The 12630-nt window shown below is 51.6% G+C and overlaps 1 protein-coding gene across 1 annotated transcript in view; it reads left to right on the forward strand.

The window, feature by feature from the left end:
• The first annotated feature begins 12281 nt into the window (after window positions 1–12281).
• Window positions 12282–12630, forward strand: part of TGM1 (transglutaminase 1) — a 68481-nt gene continuing 68132 nt past the window's right edge. The window contains exon 1 of the mRNA XM_015406374.1: window positions 12282–12363. The gene's annotated coding sequence lies outside the window, so the exon portion shown is untranslated. The remainder of the gene's footprint in view (window positions 12364–12630) is intronic.

The following is a 12630-nucleotide window of genomic DNA, read 5'->3' on the forward strand; positions in this document are numbered from 1 at the left end:
AATCATGCAAATTTGTATTAATGCAACAATATTGAATCCAATCCACATGATCCTATGCATTTTGAAGTTACTCACAAACAGCCCGGTTTTGATATTATGGCTAAGAGCTGTTTGTGAGTCACTTCAAAACGGATAGGAACAAAGGAAAGACCAGTTTGGAAGATTCGTGATCATGTGGATGCACAGCTGTATGAGGTCTTATGTATGAAAAAGACACCTCGAAACGAATGTTAACTCCGGGGGAGTTCGTCCAGTTTCATCTGCTGACGTCTTCATTTCATCTTGTGACGTCCTTATCTTCTGTAAAACATAAGTGTACAAATGGATTGGATTCAATATTGTTGCATTAATACAAATTAGAATTTGCATGATTTGCGCTATTTGCAGTAGTTCTATTGTGTTAACTTCCAGGTGCAGCCTGGAGGTCTCCCAGAATTACAGCTCGTCTCCGGGCAACAGAGATCAGTTCCCCTGGAGAAAATGGCTGCTTTGGAGGGTGGATTCTATGACATTATACTCCGCTGAGGTCCTCCCTCTCCTAGGGTTGCCAATCTCCAGGTGGTGGAATTCCGAAAACAACATCCGTGACAAAAATAACGAAGAGTCAATAAAGGTAAGTTGCAAAAATGTTCACTGTAGTAATTTCTGTAGAAAATTCTCTTCCACGATCGCTCACACGCCAACGAATACTGCCCAATGAAAACAATTCGTTTCACAATATTTGCTTTCTCTGAGCGTGTAGCAATCCCAATTCTTATCAATCACTACTTATCAACTCCTGAAGGAAACGTCCCGACTCTCTAATAACAGAACCCAAGGTCTTCCCATTTTCTACAGAAAGTACTACAGTAAACATTTTTGCAACTTATCTGTATTGACTCTTCGTTATTTTTGTCACGGATGTTGTTTTTGGAATTCCACTTCCTCCCGTGAACTCTCGTTTTTGGAATCTCCAGGTGGTGGCTGGAGATGTCCCAATATTACAGCTGCTGTCCAGGTGGGTCAGCTCCCCTGGAGAATACGGCTGCTTTGGAGGGTGGGCTCTGCAGCATTGCACCCCACCAAAGCCCCTCCCCTCCCAAACCCCGCCCTCCCCAGGCCCCACCCACAAATATCCAGGAATTCCCCAACCCAAAGTTGGGAGATCTGGCGGTCCTGTTCTGCTCGAGGTTACGGATCAGAGATTTCCCCAAAGGGCTGGGCTGTTGGCCAGAAATGGGAACAACTGCAGAGTGGGGGGGGGGACGCACTATCTGTGACACTGCATAGCTGTATCTCTGGACTTCAGGCTGTCATGTGACCACCACAGGAGTCCGGCCAGGGAGAAACAGGTGGCCTGTGATGGCAGCAGTCTCCAGGCCAAGGAGACTGTCCTCGTCTCTCCCCGCGCCGGTGTTCCTGCCAGCTGAAAGTGCCAGAGAAGTTCGAGTTTCCTCGCTGGCAGCTACGAGACTGCCTTTCAGCCAGTGCTTCATCCCTGAATGCTGCTTCCATGCCAGGGACGGCTCATCTCCCGGCAAGCCAAGATACAGCAAGGAAGGCGGTGCCTTCGATCAGCGGCAGGGAAAAGGGGAGCAAGTCCTGAGTGCGGGGACCCTGGAGCCATTGCGTTGCTGGCCCTGCCCTGCCGCTTCCAGCAGAGTCAGCCTCTGGGATCTCATGTGAAAAGGTCTCAAGGTGCTGGGAAAGGCTCTTCTGGGCAGCTGCCAGTCAGGCGGGCAATGTTGACCCAGGTGGATTGAAGGTCTGGCTCTGGTTGGCAGCTGCTTGTGTATGTGGACAATGCGACATGCGGTCCCTCATGTTCAGTGCGTCTATATGGCTTGCTGCTTTCCAGCAAAAGAAATGCCCTCGGTGATCCTCATCGTTTATGTGTCAGGTGCCTCTATTTTCCTACAGCTTCTACTGTGATACAGATTGGTTGGTTGTTTTCAGGTGACTTCCTTTCTAGGGGTCGAGAAGAAGGACAGATTCTCCATTATCTGTGTGCTAGTGTTTGACTATAGACAGCTTAGAAAACGTAGCTGTTAGAGTTCTCTTTATTTGTAGTAATCCCGTGCGCCTTTTACCCTTAGAAATAAAGGTTTTTAAAAGCAAAGAAATCTCTTCTTTCCAATAGAGCTAGATCCATTGATAGTCTGAGTATTAAACACTTTTAACAATTTTTACAACACTTGGGTAAGCCAAAGCTCTGGCACAGCTGTTCTTGAAAAAGAGCCGTTTCTGTCAGAGCTCTCTCAGCCCCGCCTACCTCAACAGGCAATGTTCCCTCTAAGCTGTGGAGTCCTGTGAGCAAAAATTCTACTTTGTGAGCTACTGGCAATTAAAGTTGTGAGCAAGCCATTTGGCTACTGCATAAATTAGTTTGCTCTGGAGCCCTCCTTCCTGAGCGAAGGCAAAATGTGAGAGCTGAAGGCTAAAAATCTGTGAGCTAGCTCACACTAACTCACCTTAGGGAGAACAGTGCGCAATGTTCCCTCTAAGCTGTGGAGTCTCGTGAGGAGAAATTCTACTTTGTGAGCTCCTGGCATTCAAGTTGTGGGCGAGCGATTTGGCTACTGCATAAATTAGTTTGCTCTGGAGCCCTCCTTCCTGAGCGAAGGCAAAATGTGAGAGCTGAAGGCTAAAAATCTGTGAGCTAGCTCACACTAACTCAGCTTAGAGGGAACAGTGCTCACGGGGTGTCTGGTGTGAGGAGGGGAAGGGAAAGGAGTTTGTAATCCTCTCTGAGACTCCTTTGGGTAGTGAAGGATGGGGTATAAATCCAATCTCTTCTTCTTCTCTTCTAAATTTGTCATCAGAAGTGATGCAGGGTTGTGAACGCTGGGTTGAAACGTTCCTGGAGATTTTGGGAATGGCGCACAGGGAGATCGGGGTTTGGGAGGGGAGAGGCATCAATTGGGTCTAATGCCATAGAGTGCACCCACCAAAGCGGCTTTGTAGTCTGAAGATTAGTTGTAATTCCAGGAGATCCCCAGCTCCCACCTGGATGTTGGCAACCCTAGAACTGAGGCACCCAGGGTGGGGAGCAGGAAAGAAAGAAGGCCTGAAGCCTCCTCCTCCTCCTTCCTCTTCAGGGCTCTTATACCTTTTGGAACTGGCTGGCAGGCGGGAATTCAGCAGGTGCAGCTGTCCCTATCGACTTGCCGTCTGTTGTGTAGATCTAGATTGAGCAGACATAAGATGGAGGTTGACGTCCTCAGTCTGGGAAGGGCAGAGCCACAAAGGCCCCCAGTTCAACCCCCAGCGGCTCCAGTCAAAGCGTTCCAGAGCGTCAAGGGTTGGGGAAGTCGTCTCTCTGCCTGAGTCCCTGGTGGGGAACAGCTGTCGATCCGGAGCGCTGCGGTCGACGGACGGAAGGTCTGACTCAGCCTCGGGCGGCTTCAGGTGATCCTCCAGTGAGGGGATCGGCTCCCGCGCCCGGCCCGTGTTGCCGCACGTTTCTCCGTCCCACTTCCCCTGTGGTGTTGCCTCTCTGCGGCCTGTTCTGACAAGCATCCGTGTGTGAGAAGAGCATCAGCCAAATTCAGCTCAGCCCAGTTCGCAGCCAGCTCCTGAGGAGCAGAACGGATCGAGTTGCCGGCTTCTAGCAGAGCTCTGGGAGTCTAGCCTAGATGGGGCAACTAGGAGAGGACACAAGCAGGAAAATGGGGGGGGGGGAAGACACACACAGTACACCCAGGTGCCCCCATCTGGCCGAGGTTCCTGCCCCATAATTCTTGGCTTCTCCACCTGCGAGGGATTCCAAACATTGCCTTACTGGGACAGTGACTCAGCCCCAGGAGGAAAAGTCCCTAGAAAGAGCCAGGAGCGGCCTCTGAATAACCCAGCAAGGCAGTTAACTTGTCCAAGAGGCATTCACGAGCTGGCGTGGACAAGCGTGGCCGGTGTTCCCTCTAAGCTGAGTCGGTGTGAGCTTGCTCACAGTTTGTTAGCCTCTGGCACACACATTTCCGTCGTGGCCTCTGGCTCACACGTTTCTGTCACCCATTTTCGTCTCCGCTCAGGAAGGGACGTGGCTCCAGAGCAAACTAATTTATGCAGTGGCCAAATCGCTCGCTCACAACTTTAATGCCAGTCGCTCACAGAGTAGAATTTTTGCTCACAAGACTCCACAGCTTAGAGGGAGCATTGATCACGGCCCAATCAGGTCTGCCTGTGTGCGTTCAAGAAGGTTCTGCAGATCAGGTACAAGACAAGGAATGCTGCACGGCTGCTTCATACATTCCCTCTGCTTCCCCCCACACACACACACACACTCCATCTCCATGCTTGGGAGGGGGAAGCTACACCTGTCGAGTTTTTGCCTGTAGCGCGGGACCCTTGCCTGGAAGAAGGGTGACAAAGGTCTGTTCAAAGTGCAGTCCTCATTTCAAAACAAGGCAGAGAGGTCCTGGTTTATACCATGGGGAGGGGCAAAGCTGTGGCGGATGCGCCCATGTGCCCCTTGCAATGAGGATGTGGCATGTGGCTGTTTGCGGCTGGGGGGACTCACAGGCTGAGGTAGAGAAACTGCTCAGCGCTCCTGGCTGCTTGTCCAGCTCAATAGAAGCAATGTGCCCTGCAAACACACACACACACCAAGCAGTGTTCCCTCTAAGCTGAGTGAGTGTGAGCTAGCTCACCGTTTTTTACCTTCTGGCTCACACGTTTTGGTCTTCGCTCGGGAAGGAGGGCTCCCGAGCAAACCAATCTATGCAGCAGCCAAATCGCTTGCTCACAACTGTTATGCCAGGAGCTCACAAAGTAGAAGTTTTGCTCACCAGACTCCACAGCTTAGAGGGAGCATTGACCCCAAGGCTCCTGTGGAACTGCCCAGCACCAGAGTTGACTCGGCCTTGCGGCAAACTTGACAGAAAGGGGGCCTCTGCCTTCCATGTCCCTGGACTCTGAAGGGGCGGAGCCACACGACGGACCTCTGAACCAAACTCGCATCTAAATCTGTGGGCGCCTCACAGTCATCAGCATTTCTGATACCGAAGATCCTTCCAAGCAACTGGAACTGCTCCACGTGGCCCTGCGCCACAGGCAGGTACCTCGATCTCCCTCCATGTGCATGCGCATAGGGACCACGCACTAATGGTGGCAAAACAACAAAGATCCTGCTCATGCCCCCCACCCCCATTGTTGTTGAGCACAGATTGCATGGTCCTCGGGGCAGGGAATTGCCTTCTTGGTTTTGAGCAATAAAGCAAACTGGGAGGTTGAATGCAATGGTATAGCCTGAGCTGTCATGCACACTGGGGTGCGGAATGCAACGGTATAGCCCAAGCTAAAAAGCACACTGGGATGTGGAAAGGAGTGGTCTAGCCTGAGCTATCAAGCACACTGGGAGGTGGAATAATACAGCCTGATCTGGTCAGATCTTAGAAGATTAACAGTCTGTACTTGGATGGGAGACCACCAAGAAAGGCTCTGCAGAGGAAGGCCATGGCAAACCACCTCTGCTTCTCCCTTGCCTTGGAAGCCCCTTGCTGGGGTCACCATAATTCAGAAGCTAAGCAGGGTCGGTACTTGGAAGGGAGACCACCAAGAAAGGCTCTGCAGAGGAAGGCCAAGGCAAACCACCTCTGCTGAATCACTTGCCTTGAAAACCCCTTGCTGGGGTCACCATAATTCAGAAGCTAAGCAGGACTGGTGCTTGGAAGGGAGACCACCAAGGAAGGCTCTGCAGAGGAAGGCAAGGGCCATCCACCCCTGCTTCTCCCTTGCCTTGGAAGCCCCTTGCTGGGGTCACCATAATTCAGAAGCTAAGCAGGGTCGGTACTTGGAAGGGAGACCACCAAGAAAGGCTCTGCAGAGGAAGGCCATGGCTAACCACCCCGGCTTCTCCCTTGCCTTGGAAGCCCCTTGCTGGGGTCGCCATAATTCAGAAACTAAGCAACGTTGGTACTTGGAAGGGAGACCACCAAGAAAGGCTCTGCAGAGGAAGGCCATGGCTAACCACCCCTGCTTCTCACTTGCCTTGAAAGCCCCTTGCTGGGGTCACCATAATTCAGAAGCTATGCAGGGTCGGTACTAGGAAGGGAGACCACCAAGAAAGGCTCTGCAGAGGAAGGCCATGGCAAACCGCTTCTGCTTTTCCCTTGCCTTGGAAGCCCCTTGCTGGGGTCACCATAATTCAGAAGCTAACCAGGGTCGGTAGTTGGAAGGGAGACCACCAAGAAAGGTTCTGCAGAGGAAGGCCATGGCAAACCACCTCTGCTTCTCCCTTGCCTTGGAAGCCCCTTGCTGAAGTTGTCATAAGTCAGTTGCAATTTGATGGCACATATGTACATATAAAGCACACTGTTGTACAGTTCCATGTACTTTGGAGCAATAAATTGATAAAAATGGCACTGCGGTTAGACCAAGGGGCCACAACATGTGGCCCACCTCAGATTTTCAGCATCTCTCTCTCTCTCTCTCTCTCCCTCTCCCCCCCCCCTCTCTCTCTATCTCTATCTCTCTATCTCTCTATCTCTCTATCTCATCACAGTTCAAGTGTAATTCCACAACAATTACCTCACCAAGCAGGGTCAGTGGGGACTGAGCAGACACCAAGTGGGGACTACACTCACTTCCTATTGCAGAACTGCAGAGCTATTCGGGTAGAAATGAAGTCAGACTCCAGAAGAGATTCACGGATTTTGTTGAGTATCCGTCATGCTCTGTGTTTCTGTTCCTGGCTTTGTCATAGAATCACAGAATTGTAGAATCGTAGAGTTGGAAGGGACCTCCAGGGTCATCTAGTTCTAAAAAAGGGCTAACGCAATCTTGGGGAGTATCAACAGAGGCATAACATCCAAATCGCCAAATGTCATAGTCCCGCTGTACACTGCATCGGTCAGGCCGCGCCTGGAGTTCTGTGTGCAGTTCTGGAGGCTTCACTTCAAAAAGGATGTGGACACAGAATGGAGCAGGTGCAGGTGCAGAAGAGAGCGAGGAGGAGGATCGGGGGCCTGGAGACCAAGAAGCCCTGTGAGGAAAGGCTGAGGGCCCTGGGAATGTTCAGTCTGTAGAAGAGGAGGTTGAGGGGGGACAGGATGGCTCTCTTGAAGTCTTCGAAGGGCTGTCCCTTAGAGGAGGAGGGCAGGGAGCTGTTCCTGTTGGCAGCAGAGGAGAGGATTCGCAAGAATGGGTTTAAATTAAGGGTGGGGAGGTACCAGCTGGAGATTAAGAAAAACTTTTTGACAGTCAGAGTTGTGCAGCAGTGGAATCAGCTGCCTCGGGAGCTAATGAGCTGGCAGTCTTTAAGCAGCGGCTGGACAAACCCTTGTCAGGGATGCTCTAGTCTAGGCTGATACTGCATTGAGCTGGGGGGTGGACTGGATGGCCTGTCTGACCCCTTCCAACTCTGTGATTCTAGGATTCTAACCCCCTGCACGATGCAGGACATTTATAACTACCTCCCCCCACCCACATACACACACCCAGTGACCCCTGCTCCATGCCCAGAAGATGTCAGTCTCAGGACGTGTCTGAATGATCACGTATCTGACCTATCAGTGTGACTCAGTTTCAAGGGGAACTGAATGCTGGCTGTCAAGAACTCAGAGGAACCCTGGAATTTTGGAGATGTGGTTAAGACGCTGAACTGCAGGCTGTGGAAGGTCGGTAGTTCAGCAGTTCGAGACCCAAGTGTGCCGCATGACGGAGTGAGCTCCCGTCTCTAGTTCCAGCTCCTGCCAACCTAGCAGTTCGAAAGCAAGAAATTGCAAGTAGATAAATAGGTACCACTTCGGTGGGAAGGGAACAGCGTTCTGTGCGCCTTGGCGTTTAGTCATATCGGCCACATGACCATGGAAACGTCTTCGGACAGCGCTGGCTCTTCGGCTTTGAAACGGAGAATAGCACCGCAACCCTAGAGTCGGACTCGACTGGCTTTCGAGCAAGGGAACCTTTACCTTTATATATCCATATCTCAGAACTATCCTGAAACATCTGGTGAGGTGGCCAAATTGTGGTCAACATTTGGGCCCATGAGTTCTGTGGAAGTCCAGTGTCTTTCATGCAACTACTGAAACCGAAGCTGGTGATGTGAACCCGAACACATATGAATACGTGAAGCTGCCGTAGGTAAAGGTTTCCCTTGCTCAAAAGCCAGTCGAATCCAACTCTAGGGATGCAGTGCTCATCTCCGTTTCCAAGCCGAAGAACCAGCACTGTCTGAAGACATTTCCGTGGTCATGTGGCCGAGGCGCATGGAACGCCGTTACCTTCCCACCGAAGCGGTACCTATTTATCTACTTGCAATTTCTTGCTTTCAAACTGCTAGGTTGGCAGGAGCTGGGGCCAGAGACAGGAGCTCACTCTGTCACGCACTTGGGTCTCGAACTGCTGAACTACCGACCTTCCGGTTTGCAGCTCGGCATTTTAACCACTTGAGCCACTGCAGCCCTTAGACTGAATCAAACCCTGGGTCCGTCACAGTCACACTTGTCTACTCAGAATGGCAAAGGCTCTCCAGGGTCACGAGGGGAGGTGTTTCCTGTCATCAACTGCCTGGTGCTTTTGCCTGACTAGGAGTCAGAACTGGGACTGAAAGACCCCAGAGTGCCAGAGAACAGTCCAGACTCTTTGATACCAGCATTCGCATTGACTTGATCAAAACTGATCAGTGAGTAGAGCTACGGCTTGAATTTTGCCCTTCTGTACAAATGAATGCAATCAACGTTTTTTACTGCTTTTGCATTGATTGGGCTAGGACATAAACATAAGAACATAAGAGAAGCCAATGTTGGATCAGGCCAGTGGACCATCCAGTCCAACACTCTGTGTCACACAGTGGCAAAAAACACCAGGTCCAGCAGTGGGGTCAGGACACTAGAGGCCCTCCCACTGTTGCCTCCCCCTCAAGCACCAAGAATACAGAGTATCACTTGCCCCAGACTGAGAGTTCCCATCTGTAAGGTAAAGGTAAAGGTTCCCTTGCTCAAAAGCCAGTCGAGTCCGACTCTAGGGTTGCGGTGCTCATCTCCGTTTCAAAGCCGAAGAGCCAGCGCTGTCCGAAGACGTTTCCATGGTCATGTGGCCGGCATGACTAAACACCAAGGCGCACGGAACGCTGTTACCTTCCCACCAAAGTGTACCTATTTATCTACTTGCAATTTCTTGCTTTCGAACTGCTAGGTTGGCAGGAGCTGGGGCCAGAGACGGGAGGCCACCACAGCTCCTTCCCATCTGTACCTTGTGGCTAATATCCACTGACGGACCTCTGCTCCAGATGTTTATCTAATTCCCTCCTGGAGCCATCCATGCTTGTAGCCACCACCACCTCCTGCGGCAGTGAATTCCATGTGTTAACCCCTCTTTGGGTGAAGAAGGACTACCTTTTATCCGTTCTGACCCGACTGCTTGGCAATTTCATGGAGTGCCCACGAGTTATCGTATTGGGAGAAAGGGAGAAAAGTACCTCTTTCTCTACCTGCTCTATCCCATGCATAATCTTGTAAACCGTGATCTTGTAAACCCTTTTCAAAGATGGGAGTGACATTAGCTACCTTTCAGTCCTCAGGAATGGAGGCAGACTTTAAGGAAAGATTACATATTTTTGTCAGGAGATCCACAAGTTCACATCTGAGTTCTTTCAGAACTCTCGGATGTATGCCATCCGGGCCCGGTGATTTATCAGTTTTTAAGTTGTCTATCAGTCGTAGGACCTCCTCTCTCGTCACCTCAATCTGACTCAGGTCTTTCAACACCCCTCCTGAAATCAGCAGTTCTGGAGTGGGCGGGCAATAGTGACATCAAGTCATAACAGAGTTATGCTGACCTGTAGGGTTTTCAAAGCAAAAGTGTAACAAAGGTGGTTTGCCTGCCTCTGTGTAGTGATTCGGTGGTCTTCCATCCAAGTACTAACCAGGGCCGACCTTGCTTAGCTTCCCAGATCTGAGAAGATCAGACTAGCTGTGGCCATAAGGTAAAGGCAAAGGATCCCTTGCTCGAAAGCCAGTCGAGTCCGACTCTAGGGGTGCGGTGCTCATCTCCGCTTCCAAGCCGAAGAGCCAGCGCTGTCCGAAGACGTTTCCGTGGTCATGTGGCTGGCGGGACTAAACACCAAGGCGCACGGGACGCTGTTCCCTCCCCACCGAAGTGGTACCTGTTCATCTACTTGCAATTTCTTGCTTTCGAACTGCTAGGTTGGCAGGAGCTGGAACTAGAGACGGGAGCTCACTCCGTCATGCGGCGCACTCGGGTCGCGAACTGCTGACCTACTGACCTTCCACAGCCTGCAGTTCAGCGTCTTGACCACGTGAGCCACCGCAGCTCCTCTAGCTGTGGCCATAACTACATTTAAATAAAGTTGCCTTGGGGTTCTGTTTTTTATGTCCTAATTTTTCACTTGTGGCTGGGGGTGGGCTTTGATGGTAATGTTGTAAACTTGGGGGAGAGCGGTGGAGGAGAGGATAAGAACCACTGGGAGAGGGGGGCTGGGAAGTGCCAGTCGACATGGCCGGACACCCCATAGGGTTTTCATGGAAGGAAGTAGACAGAGGTGGTTGGCCCTTGCCTGCCTCTGCACAGCAACCCAGGACTTCCTTGGTGGTCTGCCATCAAGTAATAACGGCAGCTGACCACCTTCGCTTCTACGATCTGATGAGATCAGGCTAGCCTGAGGCCATCCAGGGAGGGGCTTTTCGCCTTACTACTAAAATAACAGTATTTCGGAATAGCTTGCAGGCTATTATCAATTGTGGGCTATTTACCAATGACAAGATTCACGTGGGAAGAAGAAGAAGAAGAAGAAGAAGAAGAAGAGGAGGAGGAGGAGGAGGAGGAGGAGGAAGAAGAAGAGGAGGAGGAGGAAGAGGAAGAGGAAGAGGAGGAGGAGGAGGAGGAGGAAGAAGAGGAGGAGGAGGAAGAAGAAGAAGAGGAAGAAGAAGAAGAAGAAGAAGAAGAAGAAGAAGAAGAAGAAGAAGAAGAAGAAGAAGAAGAAGAGGAGGAGGAGGAAGAGGAAGAGGATGTTGGGGAACCCTGGGCTACATGGTATGTGAAGGGATCCAGATTCAAATCCTTTCTCCTTGCTAAAGTGACCACGATCTAGTTTTGTTTTGGATTCGTAGCCCGCCCTTCACGATCTGAAGGAGTCTCAGGGCGTCTTACAATCTCCTTTTCCTCTTCCCCACAATAGACACCCTGTGAGGTAGGTGGGGCTGAGAGAGCTCTTTCGAGGACTGCCCTTGAGAGAACAGCTCTGAGAGAACTTGTGACTGACCCAGGGTCACACCAGCAGCTGCGTGTGGAGGAGGAGTGGGGAATCAAACCCGGTTCTCCCAGATTAGAGTCCACGCTCCTAACCACGACACCAAACTGGCTCTACACCAAAGGACACCAGACGTGGATTTCCAGTCACTACTTGAAAAAAAGTTGGGCACTCCAGGGTTGAAGCATCAGACTAGGGCTGGGGAGTCCCAGGTTTGAATCACCATTCAGTCATGTTCTTTTTTTCCCCCTTTTCTTTTTTTAGCCCCCCGGAGGGGATTTTTATTGCATTTTCTATAGACTACAAACTACAACGAAAAAATAGGGAGGGAACATCTACATCTATGGAGAAAGGAAAGAAAACCACTACTAACTAAAACCCCAAGTATAGGATATCATTACATCAGCTTATATAAGTGTTAATCTAAAATGCTAGTATTACATTGAACATTAAGCTAAAATATTTATCTTTTTAACCATTTTTAACTGTTTAAAGACACCCCCAGGAGCATCATTTATATCACATGCTTTAAGGCACCATTCAGAGTCCTTCAGCCTTCACTTTGCTTTATCTTTTCTAATAATCCTCAATTGGTACTCAGTCATGTTCTGTTAGATTCAAGTCCTGTAGCAACTTAGAGACAGACCAACAAAAGTGTTGGTATATAAGCTTTCAAGAGTTTCTCCGGGGTCTCTTGTGGGTCTCTAAGGCGCTACTGGACTCTGACCCAGAGTCTACTGCAGACCAATAGGGTTACCCTCTGGACCCAGTCCTCAGCCCCTCCCACCTGGCAGGGCTGTTGTGAGCAGGAAAGGAGGACAGCCTTGAGGTTCTTGTAGGAAAGGTGTGATGGGAAGACAGGCCTGTGTTTGGGGTCAGTGGGCTCTGGGGTGAAGCACTCCCCCCCCCGAATTCCCAGGTATCAGCGGGGCCACCCCACCCCACCCCACCCCGTGCCCGGGGAGTGCGTCAGCCCCGTGCCGGCCCGGGGAAGTGGTGCAAGAGGCGCTTCCCCCTTCGCCATCCTGCCCTCCCCGGATGCCGCGCATATTTGGGACGCCGCCCAGCTCCACCCCGCACTTTAGAGAGGCGCAGCCAGCGGCTCCGGAGCGCAGTCGGAGCAGAGGAGGGAAGGCCAGGCCGGGACTTGTGCTGCCGCCGCCGCCGCCGCCTGCCAGGTGAGTCCCGGGCGCGAAGTTGGGCAAAGTGGGCATGGGCACCCGAGGGAGGGCAAGGCCGGGGCGCGGAGGGGACGTCTCCCAGGAGACCCGACAAAGGACTAGAGCGTGGAGAGGGGCAGGGACGTGGGGGCGCCTGGCGGGCTTGCCAGCCTCCCGGCGGGCCCGGGAGATCTCCCGGAATCGCGCCTGGCGGCCTCCAGACGGCCGCGATCCGTTCCCCTGGCGGAGGAGGAGGAAATTGGATTCGGGGGGGGTGGGCCTCCA

Source organism: Gekko japonicus, unplaced genomic scaffold (genome assembly GCF_001447785.1).
Source record: "Gekko japonicus isolate JY-2015 unplaced genomic scaffold, Gekko_japonicus_V1.1 scaffold2686, whole genome shotgun sequence".
Taxonomy (NCBI): Eukaryota; Metazoa; Chordata; class Lepidosauria; order Squamata; family Gekkonidae; genus Gekko; species Gekko japonicus.